Source organism: Pangasianodon hypophthalmus, chromosome 4 (assembly GCF_027358585.1).
Source record: "Pangasianodon hypophthalmus isolate fPanHyp1 chromosome 4, fPanHyp1.pri, whole genome shotgun sequence".
Taxonomy (NCBI): domain Eukaryota; kingdom Metazoa; phylum Chordata; class Actinopteri; order Siluriformes; family Pangasiidae; genus Pangasianodon; species Pangasianodon hypophthalmus.
The window spans coordinates 23,562,039-23,583,422 of NC_069713.1; the positions used below are offsets into that span (position 1 = coordinate 23,562,039).

A 21,384-nucleotide genomic window follows, 5' to 3' on the forward strand; every position below is an offset into this window, starting at 1 on the left:
GGAAATATATAGTGCATTCCAACTTTATAAAAATGGTGAAATTGAGAAGTTTATATTAAGATATGGATTTTTTTTGTGCCTTTTGAGTCCCTCTTCAACAATTACATAAAATATTTTTAATTGGATTGGGATTGCAATGCTCTTAATCAGCTATTAATTAAGATTAATCTTGGAATTAGCCTACTGTCACAGACAGCACAAAACTGATCAGTAGTCTTACTCTGAATTGCATTTAGGCCCATTTTCACTATTTATGTCCACTACTTGAGGTGCATTATGGGCTTGCTTAACATAAGAGCTTGCTATGATAATGCCAGTTGGAAATGAAATAATTATTTGTAAACGGTGAATGTATATTAATTTTTAAAATATTTACAATTATTTGATTTCCAAAAAGAGTCACAAAGAGACAAAATATGGGTTATACAGTATAATGTATATTGTTAAACACTACTGCCAAGATAATTGTGATGGCTAATTATGTTTAGGCAGTGTACAGTGTTAATTGTCATTACTATCACTAATTAATTACTTTTAAGACTTATTACTTAACTGTTCAGTAATTTAACATTTTCATTCCACTCTTAGTAGTAAATATTGTCAAAGAATTCTTCCTGCTAGTCTGATATTGCATTCATAATTTAAATTTTAAATGAAAAAAAGTCATACAACATTATGGTGATGTCAGCCTCGTATTTGCAGGCATTCATAGAAAAGCAGGTTTATTTTAAATTCTCTCAAAATCATTCATCATTGTGTTTGTTTTTAAGAATGAATAGTTCTTAAGAATGAAGATCAAAATACTGACACTACTAAGGTAATGTTTCTGGTTATTGTTTAAATTTAACAAATCAGGTATCAGTGTGTTACAACCAATAACAAGCTAATAGCATATTCATTCATTCTGAGATGGTTCTTGGTCTATGTACATCTGCATTTACCCCTATATTGCTATATCCTCGTTGTCTGTCTGGCAAACACTTTCAGTCCAATGACTGTGGCTGCCTGTCCTCTGCCTCTAATAAAATTGTCTTTGTGGCATACTGAGAAATTATGCTACCCATGCTGATTTACGTCATCCCTATAAGCAGTCATTTGTCACTCATCATGAAACTTGACATGATCATTAGTTATATAGAGGAGAACACAATGTGAGCGTGCATAAAGCACGTTTCAGAATGGGCCTTCTATCACGACTTCCAGTATGATGAAGACACACTGCTGCTTGGGACAGCAGGTGCTGGTGTATGCGAGGGAAGAAAAATTCTATTTAGTTTTCCCTTAATCACATCTAGTAAAATAAGACATCACATTCCTTTTGTATGAGAACTTGCTGTCCTACTTGTACATGAACATCAAATATTTCACCAAGGATTTGAGTGACATACAGTTCCCTTCAAAAGTACTGGAACGGCAAGTCCAATTCTTTTGTTTTTGCTATACACTGAAGACATTTGCACAAGTTGGTATCACAATCCACAGTTTGAAGAAGACTTCAAGAGCAGAAATATAGAGGCCATAGCACAAGATGCAAACCATTCATCAGCAGTAAGAATGAGAAGGCCAGATTGGAATTCGCAAAGAAATACAGAGATGAGCCACAAAAGTTCTGGAAACAAGATTAACCTCTACCAAAGTGATGGAAAAGCCAAAGTGTGGAGAATGAAAGGATCTGCTCATGAGCCAAAACATACAAGGTAGTATCATGGCTTGGGCTTGCATGGCTGCTTCTGGAACAGGTTCACTAATCTTTACTGATGATGTAACTCATGATAGTAGCAGCAGAATGAATTCAGAAGTCTACAGAAACAGTCTGTCTACCAGTTTACAGAGAAATTCATCCAATCTAATTGGATGCAGCATGACAATGACCATAACACACTGCCAACACAACAAAGGACTTCATCAGGGGAAAAAATCGGAAGGTTTTAGACTGGCCAAGTCAATCACCAGACCTTAACCCAATTGAGCATGCATTTCACCTCCTGAAGAGGAGATTGAAGACTTAATTTACTTTAAGAATATCTGTTCCTATACTTTTGCTCACCTTTAAATTGGGTAGTCTGCCACCAAAGGTGCCATGTTCTAAGTTGTTTAGATGTATGATAATTCATCTAGATGTATGATAATATGAAATGAGAATATGAGATGATCTAGCATCTCATATTTATCTTTTGATCTCAAAACTAAATGTCTTCAGTTTGTATCAAAAACAAAAGAAATACTTATTCCAATACTTTCAGAAGGGACTGTATATATCACAGGTCCATAAAGGACTGACATTTTGCTGTCTTTTTTTCTTTGTGTTCTTTGTCAAGGAATAATCATAGAACAATTATTGGCCCAAGTGTCACTTGAGATAAGTGAACTTGAGATACAACTTTGTTTGATAATAAATCAAGTGCTTCATCAGTCCAGTCCAGCTTTTCTGGTGTGATTCCTTATGGATGTGCTGGGGAGAGTATGTGACTTGGCAAAAGCAGAACCCACAGTAACTAGATAATTACAGATTTTTTATCTTCCTTATGGTGTAGATGACATTTATGAGACTGTCTAACATTATTTTAGTCATTTCCTGGAATATGATATAGATAAAAGTTTTGCAATGAAAATATGGGGACCATACAGTATGTTTCTAAAAGTCAATGCAAAACATTTGACTCCCTTAAACAGGCCTTTGCATGGCACAGTTATGCGATCCACTCCTATTTCAAATCTTTGATTTGCATTTCCAAGGCTTTGTTGAGTGAAACACCATATAATGTCATAGATTAATGTGCATATTTGTTGAATCTTCATGATCATTTGCATATCAAAACACAGCACATGAATAAGGAAGATTTTCCGAAGAAATGGTAATGGTAATGAGCAGTAGAAATAGACATGAAGGACAGTTATGAATTGTGAACTTGCTTTCCTTACTTGTAAATATATCCAAGAAGTGTGTTTAAAATAAAGAACAATGAGGTGCACAGGTGGGACAAACAGTGGTTATTCATGATTGGTCGATGGGAACTCAGTCAGGCATTACGCACTGGTGATGAGTTGACCGAATCTGCTTTCTGAACTCGTATCAAGTCCAGGACAATCACTATTATCTGTTCAACATGTCATTAGGTTAGTTGCTTGGCTCTTTTTTAAATAAACTCACTAATGGGGTCTAAAAAGTCACCAAATTTAGTGACAAAGTTGCTAAATTGGTAACAGGGGAGTTACCTGCACTGTTAATCATCTGGGGCTGAGCCCAGATTCTTTTCCATCAAAAAACTTTTAAAGGTGTATTTCTAAATAGACTGTTTGAGCATGCATTTTTTTTCTTGCATGTGAGGGATAATTGCTTAAAAGTTCGAAAATTGGAGAAGGAAGGAAGGAAAGGTTTGGATTTGATTTACCAGATAATCTGCACATGAATAATCCAGCCACTTGAATGTCTCAAACCGTATTATATCAGATACCTACTACCAATATTACTAGGCCTAAATGATGGAAAATCCTCAAAGCCCATAATACAATGGCAGTTTTTTTTATGGAAGCTGTGGTAACTTAGATCTCAATGTATGACATGATCAGATAAAAAAATTGGATTTATCATAAAACTTGCCTCGAGTGTTATCACTGTTTGTAGGACTACCAGACCAGTAAAATATAATATAATATAATTTTTGGCTATCTAACATGAAACTAAGCTAGTTTGCTGTTGCTAGCTAAGGGGAGGCACAGCTAAGCTATCAGTTTGTATCAGTTTAGCTGGCTACAGTGCCATGTAAAGTATGTTAGCTGTCCTTATGCTCTGCTCATATCATGTTCACGTAACTTGGAACTCATATAGACACTGACAAGAGTATTTACACATATTTTCCTGTAAATGCTGTCTGATTGGAATTGTCTCCATTCACTGAAACTAAAATACAACACTCAGTTCACTGAAGATACAAAATTACAACACTGCTGTCTTCTTTTACTGACGTTCAGTTACGTAGTGATAAACTGCTCCAAGTGGAGAATTATTCAGGGCTAAAGAAAAAAATCTTCAATGCTACAGCCCCAAATGCCCAGGCCAGGTCATGCCCCTGGTTGGCAACACTGGATGTAGGCCAGCAATTAATAATAAAATGTTTCAACAAACTGAAAAAATTTAATGTGATTTTGTCACCAACTCATAACTGCTAAAACTCCAGTGTGAGCTAGCTAACCAGATAGCTGACATGCTATAAATTGAGTGCAGCTTCTTCTGAATCTATTTCCACTAGTGGACCAAAAAATAAACAAAAAATTTGGCCATATTGTGTCCGAAATGTCAGTTACTTAATATTAATTTCTTGTTTATACAATAATTGTTATAAATGTTGTATAAAAACTTTATCGCACTCGCAATCATGCGGTTATACTGTGTATCGGCACAACAACATAACCGTACTCTTGCTCATGTGATATTGCCTAAGTATTACACAATAGATATTTTGTCACATGCTAAGTAAACCTAAATCTTCACTTAGCAAACTATGTCACATATACTGTACATTATAAATACATACATACACACACATATACATACATTATACTGTCCTGTGATATTAAAAAAGCAGCAGTTTGAAAAGGTGCAGTAGCTTCATATGTCTTGGAGGAAGCCTTGGCTGGTTGGTACCTATCATGCAATACTGGAGATGTACATAGGAGGTGGTAATGACAAATGGGAGTAAAATAGGTTTAAAAAAGAAAGAAAATGTCATAACCATGTCAATAACTGCCTCCTATGACTCCTCTGTCACTAGGAGTTATGTCAACTTAACATCAGACCTGACTAAAGCATGCATCACAAGAAGTGACACCCATTCCAATAAGCCTTTATGTAGGCTATACGTATGTAATTTTATGTAGGCTTATATCAATAGCCATGAAAGGCTTTTGTAGGTATCGTATACTCCCCATGAACAGTCCTCTAAAGTCTTCCAGAGAGCTCAGTTGTTTGGATAATTGAGAACTCAGAGTGAAGCAGGATTGAAAGTCCTGGGGGGTGGACTCCAGATTTACTGCCAGTCTGTCACACTTTTCAGTAAACACAACTGACTCAACTCTGTGCTTGACTAGGACCTCAGGTTTTCCTTCATCAACAGAAAAGGCTTTTTATAACAAGACGGTGCTCCCTGGTTGACCCAACATATATTATGTTTATTTGGTGGGTCAAGAGTGAGTAGAAGTTTGGTGGAAAACCATTTCCTGAAGTAAATGATTCTGTCTAGCACAAGTAGGCACTTTACTGAACAATATACGGTAAAAGGATCAGCGTTCTGTCAAATGGTAGAAAATTGTGATCACCCTGAGACTGACATCTTTGTATGAAATCATACAGAATATTGTCAGTATTTGTAGAAGAAAAACACAGTGCTATGAAGTTAGTGACTAGCATATAATATACACACAATAGATTCACCAAGAATGCAATTAATCCTCCAGTGCTTTCCTTTTATAGTTTTAGCAGATTTTTTTCTCATAGTGTTTTCTAAGAGACTTTAGAAAACCAACAACGTGCTTTACTAGAAGACAATCTGAATAAATTTATTGTAGACTACATTTTCTGTGGGCTTGTTGATGAGTTGCATTTAGTATGAAATTTATCAGTATAATTGAGCCATATGCTCTGACAGAAATTGGCAGCACTTTAATGAGTCCTTTTTTTTTTCTGGGGATTCACTCTACAGTAGCTAATAAGCATGCATGTCCACCTGGTATGTAAGGTTAGAGTTTTTTAAAAAGATAATTATATATATTTATATATATTTATATAGTTTTTCCCCAAGCATAGGCATCTCAAAGAAAAAAAAACCAAGCCTACTGAATGCAACCAGCTCAATCAATGACTCCCTGCTCTGTTACCGGCTCCTTGCCAATCACTAAAATAGCATGTGAGCATTTGAAGCCTGATCTTTCTGCCACTATTCTTAGTCCAGACCTTTCTCCTGACCTAAACAGAGAAGAGAGCTGATGAATTAGCATCTATCCAACAAGATGTACATTGTCTTGAGATCAATATTGACTTTTCCTCAGCAGGGCAGCTTAAATGCATTTTCGAAGAAGACTGCCAGTCGTATATGGATCGCTTAACACCACTGGCACTCTGTCTTTCTTTTAGCCACAAGCAACTACAAAACTGTATAATGTTTCCACTGGCCGCCAAGTAAGTGCAATATCTGCATTCGGAGAGGAAGTGTGTTCATGGACTGAAGTATAACAGAGTTCATGTTGTTTCCCTGTTGTTTGGAGGAATCGTTTTTCAGTATGAGGGTTTTTTGTACATCCGGAAGTAGTGACTCACCAGTAATGTCGCAGCTCCTCTTTGCAGGGGATGTCTGATGTGTGAGAGTGGGCTGACTTTCAACAAGTTAGAGAGAAACTGTGTGGTAGTGAGAAGCGAAGCATTACCTCAAAGAAAATATTTCTAGAATATTTTGTAACTTTGACATACTCTTATCCTTATATTTTGTTGTTTAAGGACTGCCAGAGGAGGAACAAAGGCGAAAAAATATTTCCCTGTACCCATAAAAATTTCATATGCACAAAGTGGTAGTTTATGTTGCTGTTGCTAATGAAAACTTGTTTCTCAACTCTGCTCATTAAAAAAGCCCTGCGTGTAGTTGTGGCATCACTTCTCGTCTTCTTGCCAAAATCAGCCTAACGCAGGAAGTGATTTATACCGATGCCTTATCTAAAAGCACAGAAAAAACCTGCAAGGCATAAGTGCTATTACACTGACTGTAGATCCATACCGCAAATTATATCTCTCTAATAAAACGATGATATTGAAGTCATCCAACAAACGTAATTGGCATTGGTGTCATGGCACTGCTCCTGACTGCTCTGTAATGCACCAGTGGGATTGGGACAGAACTAAGCCTTATTAACAGAAATATCCTACATTTTATGTGTTTTCTTGGTTGGAGAAAACAGATGCAATATACTTCCATGAAATATTTGTGCCTCCCACCCAGGCTCTGTTACCTTTGAGAAATTTTGGACACTTATGCAATTATTATGAGCAAGAGATAAATGTTATTACCTTGTGGCTGGTAACGTGTCACTTTTATTACACTGATCACTACTAAATCACGTTTATCGCACTTCACAGCTTTGCCATCAGCTGTCTAACATGAATTAATATATTTTTCTGCTTTCTTCCTTCTTCATTTTGAGCAACATTTCCTCTCCTTCCATTTTGTTTATGGAGAATTGAATGTTTTGTAAGCTAAATATGACTCCCAGCTTCTGGCCTGTACCACTGACTGTTTCACCCTGTTGAGACCTCCCAGATCACCATGCCTGTGAAACTAACATCAGCTGTCAGTGCTGTCTCTCTCTTTCTCGCTCCCCACCAGTCCTAAGTAATACAGTGTAACAATCAGTGGCCTCATTAGTGTCTCTCTGACATTTGGCTTGCATTTAAAAGGTGTAATTAAGTAAACTGTCTTCTTCTCAAGCCACAGAGGAAAGGATGTTACATGAAATTTCAGCTAAGACAGGTTTGCACTAATATGGAGTTAAATGCCATAAACTAGTCAAAATTAGTAGTTTTTTTCAACTTCCTGTAGAAAAACAGAATTTATTATGAACCGACTTGCATTTCTCTCATTAAAATTACACGCATCTAATGAGATCTAAATTCAATAACTGGAAATCTAAGTCAATTTTAAAAAAACTGAATTTATGATTAGCAAATTGGCATGCAAATGTCTTGTGCGTCACTGTCAGTTTCTCAAAGGAAAAGCAGTGCTGCATATCTCTGGTGTATTACTGGGACTTTCTCATTTGATTATTCTGTGATTTGCAGAGAGGAAAAAAAACACCTTATAAAGAGAGTCCCAGGTTACACATGATTTAATTCATGAGAGCAACTATTTAACAAGAATGAGAGCTAATTACTGAAATCTGGTGACATTGGAGCCTTTACAGTCTGTGGTGGGTCAAGTTGAACTAATTTACATTATAGTATATCCAGTGATTTTCCTTTAAATCTCCTTGTTATCTGGTAATGTATTTTTTTAAAAATAATTATATTCTATTACAAAACACAAACCCATTTTTTTGGTGACTGTCTTGCAGCAAGTCTGATTTATTTATTTTGTATTTAAGATGGACAAGCACCACTCCATGGTGTGTTTGATTCTCTCAGAATGTTATTTGACTTGTCAGGGGTCTCAGTGGTTGGTGGTGCCAGTCATAAATAGTGACCTTTTCATGTAACTCTCAATATTTCCCTCATGCTTTTAGTTCTTTGTCTTGCCCAGACCCTCTGAAAGGACATCCATTATTTATTTAACTACGACAGGGAGAATGCTTTATAAATTGGATTTCTTCGACGTCTTCGAGATGTGGGTTATAGATCAATCCCTCATTCAAACTGTGTTTCTTTCACTCAAGCTCTGGTCTGTGTACATCGCCTAAAATCATGAGCGAATTTGCTGAATGTGGTCTTATTGCATTGACTAATTTAAACCTAATCTCATCTTCAAGGTTACTGCGTGAAGACATCAATCACGACACAGTAGTGTGTGGCTACAAACCATAAATAGGTAAATAATTATGGAATGAGTAAAAATAGCAGAGAAGCAAATCATTCAACTGGTTTCACCTCCTACAGCTTCAGAAGCACTTTTGCGTGCACAGCCGATGAGGGAATTTTGTTCAAGACAACTACTTTCTTTGGACACCTTCTGCAACTTTATTACCCTTTCATTTATTAGTTACTCCATGGTTTCTTCTTGAGATTTATGCAAAAGAATTACAGCAGAGGTTGCCAAGGTTTTACAGGATATTTCTGTCTCACAATGACAGGCATGGAAATAGAAACCTAATAAGTAGAAAATTGTGAACAAACAAGAAGGCTAATAACAGTGTATTCTAACATGAATGCCACATGCAAATATATATGTAAATCATTTAAATGATCCGCAATGACTAACACTGCGCTGGAGAGAAACATAACAAAGATGAGGTCCATATATGTTGCATTCATTCATTATTTGTCTCAAATTGTAAATGTGAAAACAAGGAAACAGTTTTTTCTTTTCTTTTCTTCTTGGCACACAATTAAATAGGTAATTAATTCATTATAATATTAATTATTAATTAAAACAAATATGACTCATTTTATATGTTTATATTTGTTTCTACTTGTTTCACCGCACAAAATCTATTAATCAAATATTCATGAATCCAAATATGAAGTGCAGTACATTTCAACGTCAACCTGGATGTACAAGTATACTGTTGTACAGGCTATACTGTGGTTAAGATCCTTCTTTTTTCATAAAAGATATGATGAAAATGATATCAACATATGCAAAAATAAATTTTGAATGATTAAACTGTTCTTAAATTGCAGCTGAAATGATGAAAGGAGAAATATCGTGTTTGCATAAAAATATATTTTTTATTTGGAAATTAAAAACAAGTGAATGCAACATACATGGACAAGATATCATGCTATTAAATATGATTTTATTTAGATTATAGTAAAAAAAAAACAGTAAGAGTGAAGACTCTACCTCTCTATTAGTCTGATTCATTCTTTAGCAGATGTAAGCTTATAGACTCTATCCAGCAGCATCAGAGGACATCTAATTATGGAAAATGCCTGTGTGTGTGTGTGTGTGTGTGTGTAAGCGTGAGAGAACAACCAACATCGCTCTTCTCTTAATCACACAATCACACATGGTACACTGACTGCTCGTTAGCTGACCACCTCATTATTCTCAGGCAACAACAATGTTTCAAGGGTTCCTCTATAGACCTGTTTTCCCATGCAGCAGCATGGAGGAAGATTTATCAGACGTGTCTATTGTAATTATCCTTAATTATAATCCTGCATTTTTTCTCTTTTAATAAGTCTTGTGTATATTTGATACATTAGGATGTAATGATAAATCATAAAGATCTAATAGCACATATATTGCAATATACAATCATTGCAACTTTATTACAAACACCTGCTCATACATGCAGCAATTATCCAATCAGTGAATCGTGGCAGCAGTGCAATGCATAAAGTCATGCAGATACAGAGTTTTGGTTCACAACAAACATCAGAATACGGGAAAAATGTGATCTCAGTAACTTTGACTATGGCATGATTGTTGGTTTGAGTATTTCAGAAACTGCTCATCTCCTGGGATTCTCATGCACAACCAAAGTTTACATAGAATGGTGGGAAAAAAAACACAAAAAACATCCAAGGAGACGCAGTTCTGCAGGCATAAACATCTTACTGATGAGAGTGGACATAGAAGAATGGCCAGACAGGTCGAGCTGACTGGAATTCTATGCTAACTCAAATATAAAGTTGAGGCCAAATATACATCTAGGCTAAAAACAATCAAACTCAATTTTCACAACTTTTCTTTTTCTGTGTTAAGTCAGTTAGGGTATCTACTTTATTTTCATAACATATTTATTTCCATTTCAAAATAATAGATAAGGGGCAGATTTATTTCAGTTTTTATTTGCAATATCAATATCAGTGGGTTAAAAGTTTACATACACTTTGTTAGTATTCCAGAAGCTTCTCACAATACTTTGCCAGAATTTTTGCCCATTCCTTCTGGCAGAACTGGTGTAACCCAGTCAGGTTTGTGGGCCTCCACACTGTTGCAGTTCAGTCTACAAATTTTCTATGGGATTCAACTTTTGAGATGTGCTTAGGATCATTGTCCTCCTGGAAGACCCAGTGGATGCCACTTTTTAAACTGTCTGAAGTGTACCAGTCCTTTTTCCAGCAAAGCATCCCCCACAACATCATGCTGCCACCCCCATGCTTCACAGTTGGGATGGTGTTCTTCAGAATAAAAGCCTCAGGATTTTTTCCTCCCTACATAACACTGATCATTATGGCCAAACGGTTCCATTTTTTATTTCATCTGACAAGAGAACCCTCCTCCAAAAAGCTGGCGATCACCTGGCTTCTTTATGCTGGTTTTAGAGTAGGGGTTTCTTTCAGGCTTTCAGCCTTTAAAGCCTTTCAGGCCATGGCAATGCACTACTCTTTATGGTGGATGTACATACTTTGGTACCTGATGCCTCCATTTCCTTCACCAGTTCCTTTGCTGTTGTCTTGGGGTTCAGTTGAGCCTTTGGGAACAAAGTTCGTTCATCACTGGGAGTTAATTTGTGCCTCTTTCCTGAATGATGCAGTGTTTGTATAGTCCCAAAATTTCTATATTTGCCTACAGTCGTTTGAACAGATGCTCATGGTATCTTCATTTGTTTGGAAATTGCTCCTAAGAAGCAACTGGACTTGAGAAGGTCCACAATTCTTTTTTCTGAGGTCTTAGCTGAGGTGCTTGGATATTGTCAAAGTATAAAGGACAAAAATTACTGTCTCTAAATACAGCCATAGGTGCCCTCCCAATAAAACCCTAATGATGACAATTGATCAACCAGAAGCAAAAGTCATTACATGAATTTCCAGAATCTTCCATGTTTAAAGAGACAGTCAAGTTGGTATATATAAATCAATCTGATTAATTATTTTAAAATGACCTCTGATGTGAAGAAAATAGATGCCCTGATTTATTTGCTAAATGAAATATATGGTAACATGAAATGTGTGGAGTTGTGTAAAACTGAGATTGCATATCTTTAAACTAGGTGTGTGTAAACTTTTGGCCTGAACAATACACTCTTTACAACAATGGTGAGCATCTCAGAATGCACAACAACCTTGAGATGGATGGGCTACAACAGCAAAGACCACATCGGGTTCCACTCCTGTCAGCCGAGAACAAAACTCTGAGGCTACAGTGAGCACAGGCTCACCGAAACTGGACATCGCCTGATCTTTTTTTCAAGCTTAAGCTGTCCAGTTTCAATGAGTGTATATAGCAATATATACTGTAGATACAGCCCAGTATCTTCAGGATTTTATGCATTGGCTGATTGGATAATTGCATGAGTATGCATGTGTGCAGGTGTTCCTAATGAAGCTGACAGTGAGTGTGTGTGGCAATACTGTATATAATCCATGCAGGCACATCTCACTTTAAGGTACTTATAGTAGCCTTCAGAGGGAAGGTATTTAGGTTCATTTTTCAAGTTTTGCTTATATTTATGGTATCAGACATTAGTTGTGGTCATACTATATCATTTTGAATATATAAGATATTTTATTCTGACAATAGTCTAACAATAATTAATAATTTCAAAGGCCCCCGGAATGCTTTAATAGGGGTAGAGTAGAATTACTTTTGTTAGGTCCACAATATTTGTTTGATTTCACTAATTGTTTAAGAATAATATCTGCCCACATAAATGACACATGTATCCTAACGAATATCATAAATGTCACCTGGCTTGTCCTATTGAAATTGATCTTGCTTTATAGCACAGAGCCTGGTGACAGGCAAGATTGTGAAAAATGTGAAAAACTCCTTTTCTCTACAGCACAGTTAGCTCAGCACAGCCCTCCCTCCAGATGGGGGCTGCTGAGTGAGATTTATTGGAGTAGTCCACATGTGGGGTGCTGGGTATTTGTTGGCTAATTCAGCTGCATGCCCTGCTCAATTGGGAGGCACATAAAGAGAAGTGGGGGAAGAGACTTGTGGGTGGATGGGGGTGAGTAACATGGATGTAAGATTGGGAAGGGTGGTGCTGTCCCTGCTTTAGAAAACAGGCCTCGCCTCATTAGGCTGTGTAAATGAAGGCTGCTCTCTGCTCGGGTCAGGAATCTGCACACTGAGAGTACGCCACCAGGGAATTGGTGCACGCCTCCGTGAAGAATGACAATGAATAAGCCACAACTTCATGTAATTAATGCATTCACGTGCCAGTAAATTTTTCCTGAATTTGTTCCGAGTTCTAGAGAAAATGGGGAGTGGGCTGAATTTTGATTAGCAGCCATTTGCTGATGCGTGACTGAGAGGGAATCGGCTCATATGCTCCATGCTCACTTAGATCTGTATTGTATTTAACTATGCGGTGCCGAGGATGTTACCCCGATGTTAGTTGTATATATGTATCTGTCATCAGTCAATTAAAATCTCAGCATGCCCCTTTTAAATTATGTGGCCTGTTAATTAGTCTGAATGTTTACCAAAAGTGTCATGGGCCTTTTTATCCTGACTTGGTCTTGTAAGAGAGCCGGGGTTTGATAGCTAATTACTGGCACATGAAACGGAACATGGGTGGCACTTTGACATACACACAGCGGAGATGGAGCAGCAGGAGCCTTAGCCGAATTACAGGCAGGGGATCAGCAACAGGAGGCCCAGTCTCCTTCACTGGCTTACAAAACTCCTCCATTAACTCCCTCTCATTGCTCTAAATGGAATGCCATATAGTCCTCTGCCAAATCATCTGAATGTCAGCAGATTAGACTCACTTCTGAATGTGTTTGGACCAGCCCTTTTCTAATTTTTCTTAAAAATATTGATAAATCTTACATGTCTACTGGTTCAACAAATTACTGAGCATAATTGTATTCATTTCATGTGTGCTTTTTTCAGTTATATACAGATATTGGCCCACCTCCCACTCTTGTTGCTGATGGAGCACTGATTTAACATGTTGCTTGATGATTTTAACACCTTCATAGCAGCGGGCCATGACAACTAGTGTATCAGTTAGTGTCCCTGGACTTAAATACAATACAATTTTTGACACCCTTCACGAAACAAAGCAAAATGGAATGTGGGAATCTTTCTGTGTGGAGTTTCACATGTTGTAGTGTCAGTGTGGGTTTCCTCTGGGTTCCTCTGTTTCTTCCCACCTCCCAAAAACATGCTGGTAGGCGGATCGGCTATTCTTAATTTCCTCTAGGTGTGAAAGAATGTGCTAGTGTGTGTGCATGGTGCCCTGTCATGGACTGCTGTCCTATCCAGGGTGTATTTCATGTTCCCAGCACCAGATCAACTCTGACCCTGACCAAGATAAATCAGTTACTGTAGATGAATTGATATTTTGAGGTTAAACATATGGGGAAGTTGTATGGTTTTATTTAAACACAATATATTTTAAACCAAAATCATTTTCACCAAAAGTATTTCAAGTACTGATTTTTTCTTCTGCAATTTCCTGGCAAATTTCCAACTGTTTCAGACATTTTTATAGCTGTGGTTGTGCTTAATGGTATTTTTTAACTGTTTTATGAGTCAACAAGCGTCTATGTCTTTCATGTTTAAAGCTCTTTGTTTTTCACCATGGTGATGGCTGACAAATGGATTTTCCACACACCTCATATTATACTCCAGGGAAGCAGGAATTGATCAGTAGAAATTACAGCAAAAGCATATATGTTTTTAAAGTATGACTGTGACTATGACAGGGATTGTGGACTTTACTACTCCCCAATAACAGAGGTCATGCTCACCAGAGTTCTAGGGTGACCTCTGACACTTGCAGGGACTTCAAGGTCACTTCCTGGATTATCATTATACAAGCAGCTCATGGACATTCAATTAGTGTGAAACCTTGCTGATATCTCATACTGCATAAGTTCTGAACTGTTTATCTAGACTTGCCTTCAATGTGTATGATCTTCATCTAGTTTCTTGGTTACTCTTTTGTCTTTATTGCTCTATTGTTTATTGACTTACACTTGGTTTATGGACTTTGAGCTTAAGATAAGATAAGATAAGATAAGATAAGATAAGATAAGATAACATAAGATAACATAAGATAAGATACGATTTATTGATTCCAAGGGGAAATTAGAGTGTAGCATAGATAAAAGACAAGGCCAAAATACACATAAGAAATAACATAAGAAGCAAATAAAGATAAAGTGAAATAAATATTGAAATCCAGTAAACATACTGATAGCATGTAAAGCTCAAATTTCTGACAATAGATCAATTGTATATATTTTAGCTTCCATTTGTCTAGGTATGTTTTAAGGTGCAAAGTGATTTCCTTCTGTTTTTGCATTTTAAAGAATACGTCAAGAGTTTGTATCTCAATCTGTAGTGGATCATGAATTTTTCATCACCATGCTTTGAGACACTGGGGAAATGAACAAAGCCAAGGTGAGCTGGCATTTTCATCTATTTATTTATTCTTTTCTTCTTCCCCTTTCCTGTCAGGCTAATTTTTCTTTCCTCATAGAAATGCAATAGGGAGATGCCTTCCTGATTCTCAGGGCACATTGAAATACTACAGTTGCCACTACCACAGCTTCTGGAAGTAGATGGTAAATAAGGCATGGATGTTGTAATTTAGTGTGGGGCAGGCAACTCTCACCAACTTCCATCACTTGGCATGTGCAGTTCTGGCTGACCTTGTCTTGGTACTGGTGACTAATATCTGAACTCAGTGAAAAGCTAAAAAAACCTGGCATGGCTCCATCAGCTGAGCTCCACAACTCAGCAGTAGGCACTCACACTTCGCCAGAGGATGCTAGGCATGACTGGTGACAGGGAAACTATCCAACCAAGCCAAGCCAACATGATATTCCGATTTATAAGGCTCTCCAAGACTAGCAGTGCAATATCTTCTTTTTTTTCCTTTTTCTAATAGCATTGAATCTTTATTGAAACTCTGTGGTTCCTTTGATTAAAATATCTTGGACAGTGTATTCCAATTTATGGACACTACATGCAGATTTGATTTTAGGTGATTTGAGATAGTTAATAAAGAATAAACAAATCTATAATAGGTTTGTGAATTATAGGCAGCTATCATAATATATCAGAATAGATGATGCATTAAAAAGTATGTCTTAAATACATCAAACTCTATTCTTTTTTGCTTTATCTTTGATGGATAAAAGAGACTGCATACAAGAAAGTGAACCACTGTATACCCACTGTATAATATGGCAGTAGATCAATGATGCTTTGGGGCCGTTTCGCATCTATTGCTCCATCTATTACATTTATTTGCATTCTCTTGTAATGACTGATGGGATCATGACTTCTGCTAATTTACAGGATATTGCAGTTCAAAACCTGGTTGACTCTGCCAGTCAAGACTTGGCCATCGATGGATCATTCAAGATGATGACAGTAACCATATATTTTATTTGACCATATACAAAACCTGGCTGATGTTGTAACTATGACCACACAGAATGTATTAATCTTGTATTCATTTTGAAGTCCATCAATGTCCAGTATGGTGTTACAACTATGATTATGTACAACTATTAGTACGATATGTTTGGAGTGGTTGTCTTGCACAAAGCCTGGAATAATTATAAATAGGCATGGATCCAGGATACCTGAGCCAAAAGCAATAACCCACACAAGGACCATTGGTAAGCAACATCTATGAATGTAGCTGCTGCTAAGTGCTACTGAGATTTACATTTGGTTGGTCTGTCTTCAAGCTTCATGATTCAAGGTTATCTAACAGTATTAGTACCTTCCTGTATTCAGGCAAACAATAAAGCATCTGTGTTAAGTAATAAAACAATGTCCCTTTTGGGTTTGCCTTGGCATTAAGTCATATTAATTTAGTTTTAAATCCTGCCCTTGGCGAGAAAATCTTGAGATGGCAATCCATTATTAGTGTATTTGCAAGATGAGCTCAGGGAATCACTCGACATCTATGTTTTTTCCCAATGAACAGCATCAGTGCCAAGTCAGACAGATGTACATCTCTGCAGTTCCTTTCCCGTCCTTTATTGGCACCCAGTGCTGCACTGGCAGTGGGCTTTAGCTGTGGCATGGCACTCCAGAAGAATGAGTCACACACTAGCTCTGCTACACACCAAAAAATCCCATGCTCCACCACAACAGTGAGCCCAAACTGCAAGGTGAATAGTTTGGACACTGATGAAAAGAAACTATTTTAACTCTGTTTTAATTACAAACAAGGGAGCTAGAAAAGCACTGATAGGAGGTGCTCATTTGCCATCGTCCATCTGTGCTCTCAATTAAGGCCCAAGAATTTTGCAATTTGCACAGACATTACCTTGAAAAGAGAACTAACCCAGTGCACACTGACTGCGTATCTTTAATAATCATTCTAATGCTAGCCATTGGTTTCATTTTGTTCTGAATGAGAGATGAGAGGCATTAAAAAGAGTTAGTACAAGCTAGTATCGCATGCCATCCTACTATTTGGTTTCTTGGTTTTTGTTTGTGGATGCTTAGTGGGTATGTTATGGGTTCATTATTGCACAACATTAACCCTCTATGGTCCCAACTTATAATTCACTTAAAGCATTTTGTTCATTAATTACTTATTTATTGTATTAAAAAGCTACAGTTAGGAAATAGAAAGAGCCATGTGATTATGAGATTGAGGAAGGTAAATCTGTATGCCAGTATAATCTTTAGGTTTTAATATCACTGTGTGTGTTTTGTTTTGGTAATACGGTAGACTTATACATATCTCTTGGTTTTGGCAATCAGTTATTTATCATATTTTAGTGTATGTATTGAAATTGTGCTTTCTCAGATATGAAAAATAGGCCCCTTTTACCACTGTGTTTGCTCTGGAATGCTCCACCAAAACTACAGACTTGATGGTATCACCATGCTAAAGTCATACTGTTCCCATGGAAACTAGTTATTGCTACCTGAAACAAAGACGATCTCCAAAGGCAAATGTACTGACTTCAACAGGTTTCCTGCATCTTTGACTATCAAGACCTCCCTGGAAAGAGAGGAGTAGAAGACAGATTAATGGAGTGATTTTGTCTAAAGTGAATATATGGGCTGTCCTCCCTGAGATTACCTCTGCACTCAGCAGCTACAGAGGAGCATACAACCTTGTTTTTCACTGTCGCAACTTGCCCCCTGAGTTCATGCATATATGTATATATATTCCCCAGTTAAAATGTACAGGTTGGCCAAATTTATCTATAAGTTTTTCCTGAAAACAACTATAGTTGGATTTTTTCCTGTTTTCAGGAAAAACGTTTAGATAAGTTTGTGTACTGAAATACATGCTTTCCGCACACTAAAATAATGAAAAATAATAGGGGTGTAATGCAATGTCATTATCCATATCTGTTTAGTGCTCAAAAAACTTGTATCTTTTTTCATATTCAGATTTTAATATTAACCCTACCACTATGCACTGCTATAAAACACTGAAACAATTGGGCGGCTGGAAAAAAGAACACATTTTCATGCACATATTATAACAAATAACAATTTGCAAAACATTAAATTTCTAAACCAGACACCCTGTGGCAAGCTTTCTATCTTGTATGTAGTGTGACTTAGTAAGCAGGTTTACTTCAAAACAATGTCTTTTCCAAATCGAGAACTTATTCAGGCTACAGCTGACAACAATAGCCATCTAATAATATCTTACCGGATTTACTTCGGTTTTTATGTTTGTTACATTCCAGAAATATCAGAAACATTTGCTGGACACAGTGCCAGAATCTATTATGAAGCTGGGACACACTCTCAGTGTTTTAGCCAGTCGAAATTGGGGCCTTTCAGCAGCCTTTCAGTATAATGCCTTTATGATTTTCTGATTTTTTTTAAGAACATTTAAGAGCAATAATTTAAGAACAACAAAAAACACAGCACAGTGAATGTAAGAGTTTTATAATATTTTTTATAAGCTATATGGGCAATGACTCAAAATATGAAAGCACATTTCTTTTGTTTGTACAGAAATATGGCAGAAATATGGGTTTATTTTGGAGCTCAGCAAGGCAGTCTTTAGGTTGGGCTAAAACCAAAGAGTGCATCTCTCATTTGTATAATGTTAATAAACTCGGTATATGATCCATGGGCAGGGTTGCCATTTTCTGTATAGTGCAGATACACAGTATACTGCAAATAAGAAATGCACACCACTGTTAACTTGTTCCCTTGAAAACACTGTAAAAAAGGAGAAAAAATATGTCTGCATTTTTCTAGTCCCGAACCTTTTGGGTTAGTTTCATGTTTTGTGTCTTTTCATTTATATGAGCTTATAGAAACTATAAGTGCATTACCTGTGTGTAAATGTGTGGAGTTTGAGGTTGTGTGCATTTTTAAAATGATTTTGAAAGTTGTAGTTCATCTTAAACAGATTTAATAAAAATGCTAAACATGGTTCGTTTATTTGTTAACAGTAAAGTATGGGTATGCCCCTCCCAGCCACCATGTCTCTTGAACACTGAACACTACAAGAGTACATAAAGCCTGTTTGTTTTACATGTCTTTGTGCAGTATTGCCAAACCCAGAGTCTGGGTAAGTTCTGAGCATTTGTTATTCTACCTGAGATTACCATGTACCTGACCTTTTAACTTGCAATGTTTTGACTATTGTTTTGAATTTTTTTTTTCAGGATTTCCTGTGTTCCTGATTTCGAGCTTTGGATAATGTTAATGAGTCACCTTCTTACAGACACCTTATTACACCTTGTTTGCCAGACAACAGGGATTTTATGTGATCTGCTGTTACTGCTCAAACTTTGTTGCTAGGCACCCATGAGCAGCAAGTCCAGCAAATGATATAAGCTATGGAGGAATTGGTCCTGGTCTACTGAGATCCCACGTCACAGGCTGCTGCTAACCCTCAATTCATGGTAAGCAACCTTACGTCTATTGTTAACCTAGAATTACCCAACTGTAACCCCAGAGTCACACTCCCCAATACAATATAAAGTGAATGGTCCATCTAATGTTCCCTCTGTGGAATCCTTCTGTGTATCTAAGCCCCTATTAAGCATAGCCTACCACCTGTCCTTTTCTGAGGCAAAAGCAATGGAAGCTTATATTAGCAAGGCCCCACCCTTAGGATATATCCACCCCTTAACAGTCCCATGGATGACTGCCACTTCTTCATTGCATCAACTATAGCAGTCTCAGTGCAGTCACTGTGAAGTACAGATACCCCTTGCCCTTAGTCTCACTGGCCTTAGATAAGGTTTGTAGGAACTGATTCTTCATAAATTTGGACCTGTACAACACATAAAGTATAACCTGATCTGAATCTAAGAACAGATGTATTGAAGGTGGCACTCATCATGCTGTCCAGGTACTGTGAATATCTGGTGATGCATTATGGACTGGTCAATGCCCCTTTCATCTTCCAGGCTTTTGTAACTGAGGCACTCTGTGATAATTTATATAGATGATATTCTTTTGACCCTCAGAACAAGAACACATTAAACATGTTCAAGTCCTTTCTAACATACTAACATATATTCCTATGTCAATTTGGAATATATGCCCTCCATAGACCTTCTGGGGTACATTCTCAATGAGCAGGGCATCAGGATGAATGACTCCAAGGTCAAGGATGTCACAGAATCACTACAACCCTACTCAGTGACAGTACTACAGTGATTTCTTGTGTTTGTCAATTTTTACAAAAGGTTTATCACACCCTTTCTTTCACTTATTGAAAGGGAAAACTAAGCTGTTATTCCCACAGATGCTTTCATCCATGCCCCCATTTTGAGAAACCCAGACCCTCTTGATAGCTGATACCCACTGATGCAAAATACCACATGCAAGCCTTTGTCAAAGGATTCCCAGTGGATTACTTTAGTGCCCAGAGGTGATGTATTAGGTGTTTTTATGATCACATGGAAAGGATTCCACACACTCACAACTTCTCTTGCCCTCTCACAAAGGCCAGTGACATTTTTCTGTTTGTGTCCAGTTTGAAAAAGGTCATGCAGAAAACTGATGCTATCCTTGAAATGGTGAATGTGAATAACAATCTCACATAGACAGTATGACATTATACCAGATCAATGCAACATCATGTTAGTGACCTTTATAACTGCTATGTGCATTGTCAAACCCATTGAAAGTGCAAAAGGTGCAACCGTACTACTCATTTCAAGTGGCTAACCTCTGCCAGTGGGATGCTATACTGTCTGCAAGCCTCCTCAGGGAATAATGTATTGGAAAAGAACTGATATATTTCACATGCTGATATATTTCACATGCTTTGAAGATTCCTGCAGTATCAGCCAATGTGTGTGTGTGTGTGTGTGTGTGTGTGTGTGTTTCTTTAAAGCTTTCTTTAGCCAGTAGTTTAACTTATACAAGCCCTCATGCATTTTATAGAGCCATCAACCAACCTTTCTTCCATCTCTGCATAACCACACCTTCAAAGCAGTGATACTGTGAAGAACGCTCGGTGCTAGGGCCATTATCAATTAATGTGCCCTTTGGACAAGTGTCAAGACAGTCTCAGCTGCATTTCTGAGCAAGAACAGTAGCATTAGCTACACCCTCTTGTTTGCATGAAAAAATACTTTAATTGTAAATATGTTGATTTTATATTTGACATTTTTTTGTGTGTTTCCTTGACGTCATGCATACTCTCTTTCAACTGCATCTAAAAATCCTGAATTTCAAAATGTCCTCTGTAAATCTCATACAGTTACACCCGCTTGCCTTCTAAAACTAGGAAATGTCTGATGTATAGAATGTAAAGAATAAATAATATAAAAAATTTTATGCATAAAAATTGCAAATAAATAAATAAATA

The 21,384-nt window shown here is 37.1% G+C and overlaps 1 long non-coding RNA gene across 3 annotated transcripts; it reads left to right on the forward strand.

Annotated features, from left to right (window-relative positions):
• Positions 1 to 5,955: 5,955 nt before the first annotated feature.
• LOC113540593 (uncharacterized) lies at positions 5,956 to 21,384 on the forward strand. Of its 3 annotated transcripts, none has more exons than XR_008301546.1 (7): positions 5,956 to 6,175; positions 14,918 to 15,008; positions 15,088 to 15,172; positions 15,912 to 16,738; positions 19,007 to 19,125; positions 19,223 to 19,462; positions 20,958 to 21,377. It is a non-coding gene; the product is annotated as an uncharacterized LOC113540593 (long non-coding RNA). The 3 variants fall into 3 exon arrangements; XR_008301547.1 differs by having other exon boundaries at positions 15,912 to 15,986; positions 20,958 to 21,370; XR_003404049.3 differs by having other exon boundaries at positions 15,912 to 19,125; positions 20,958 to 21,384.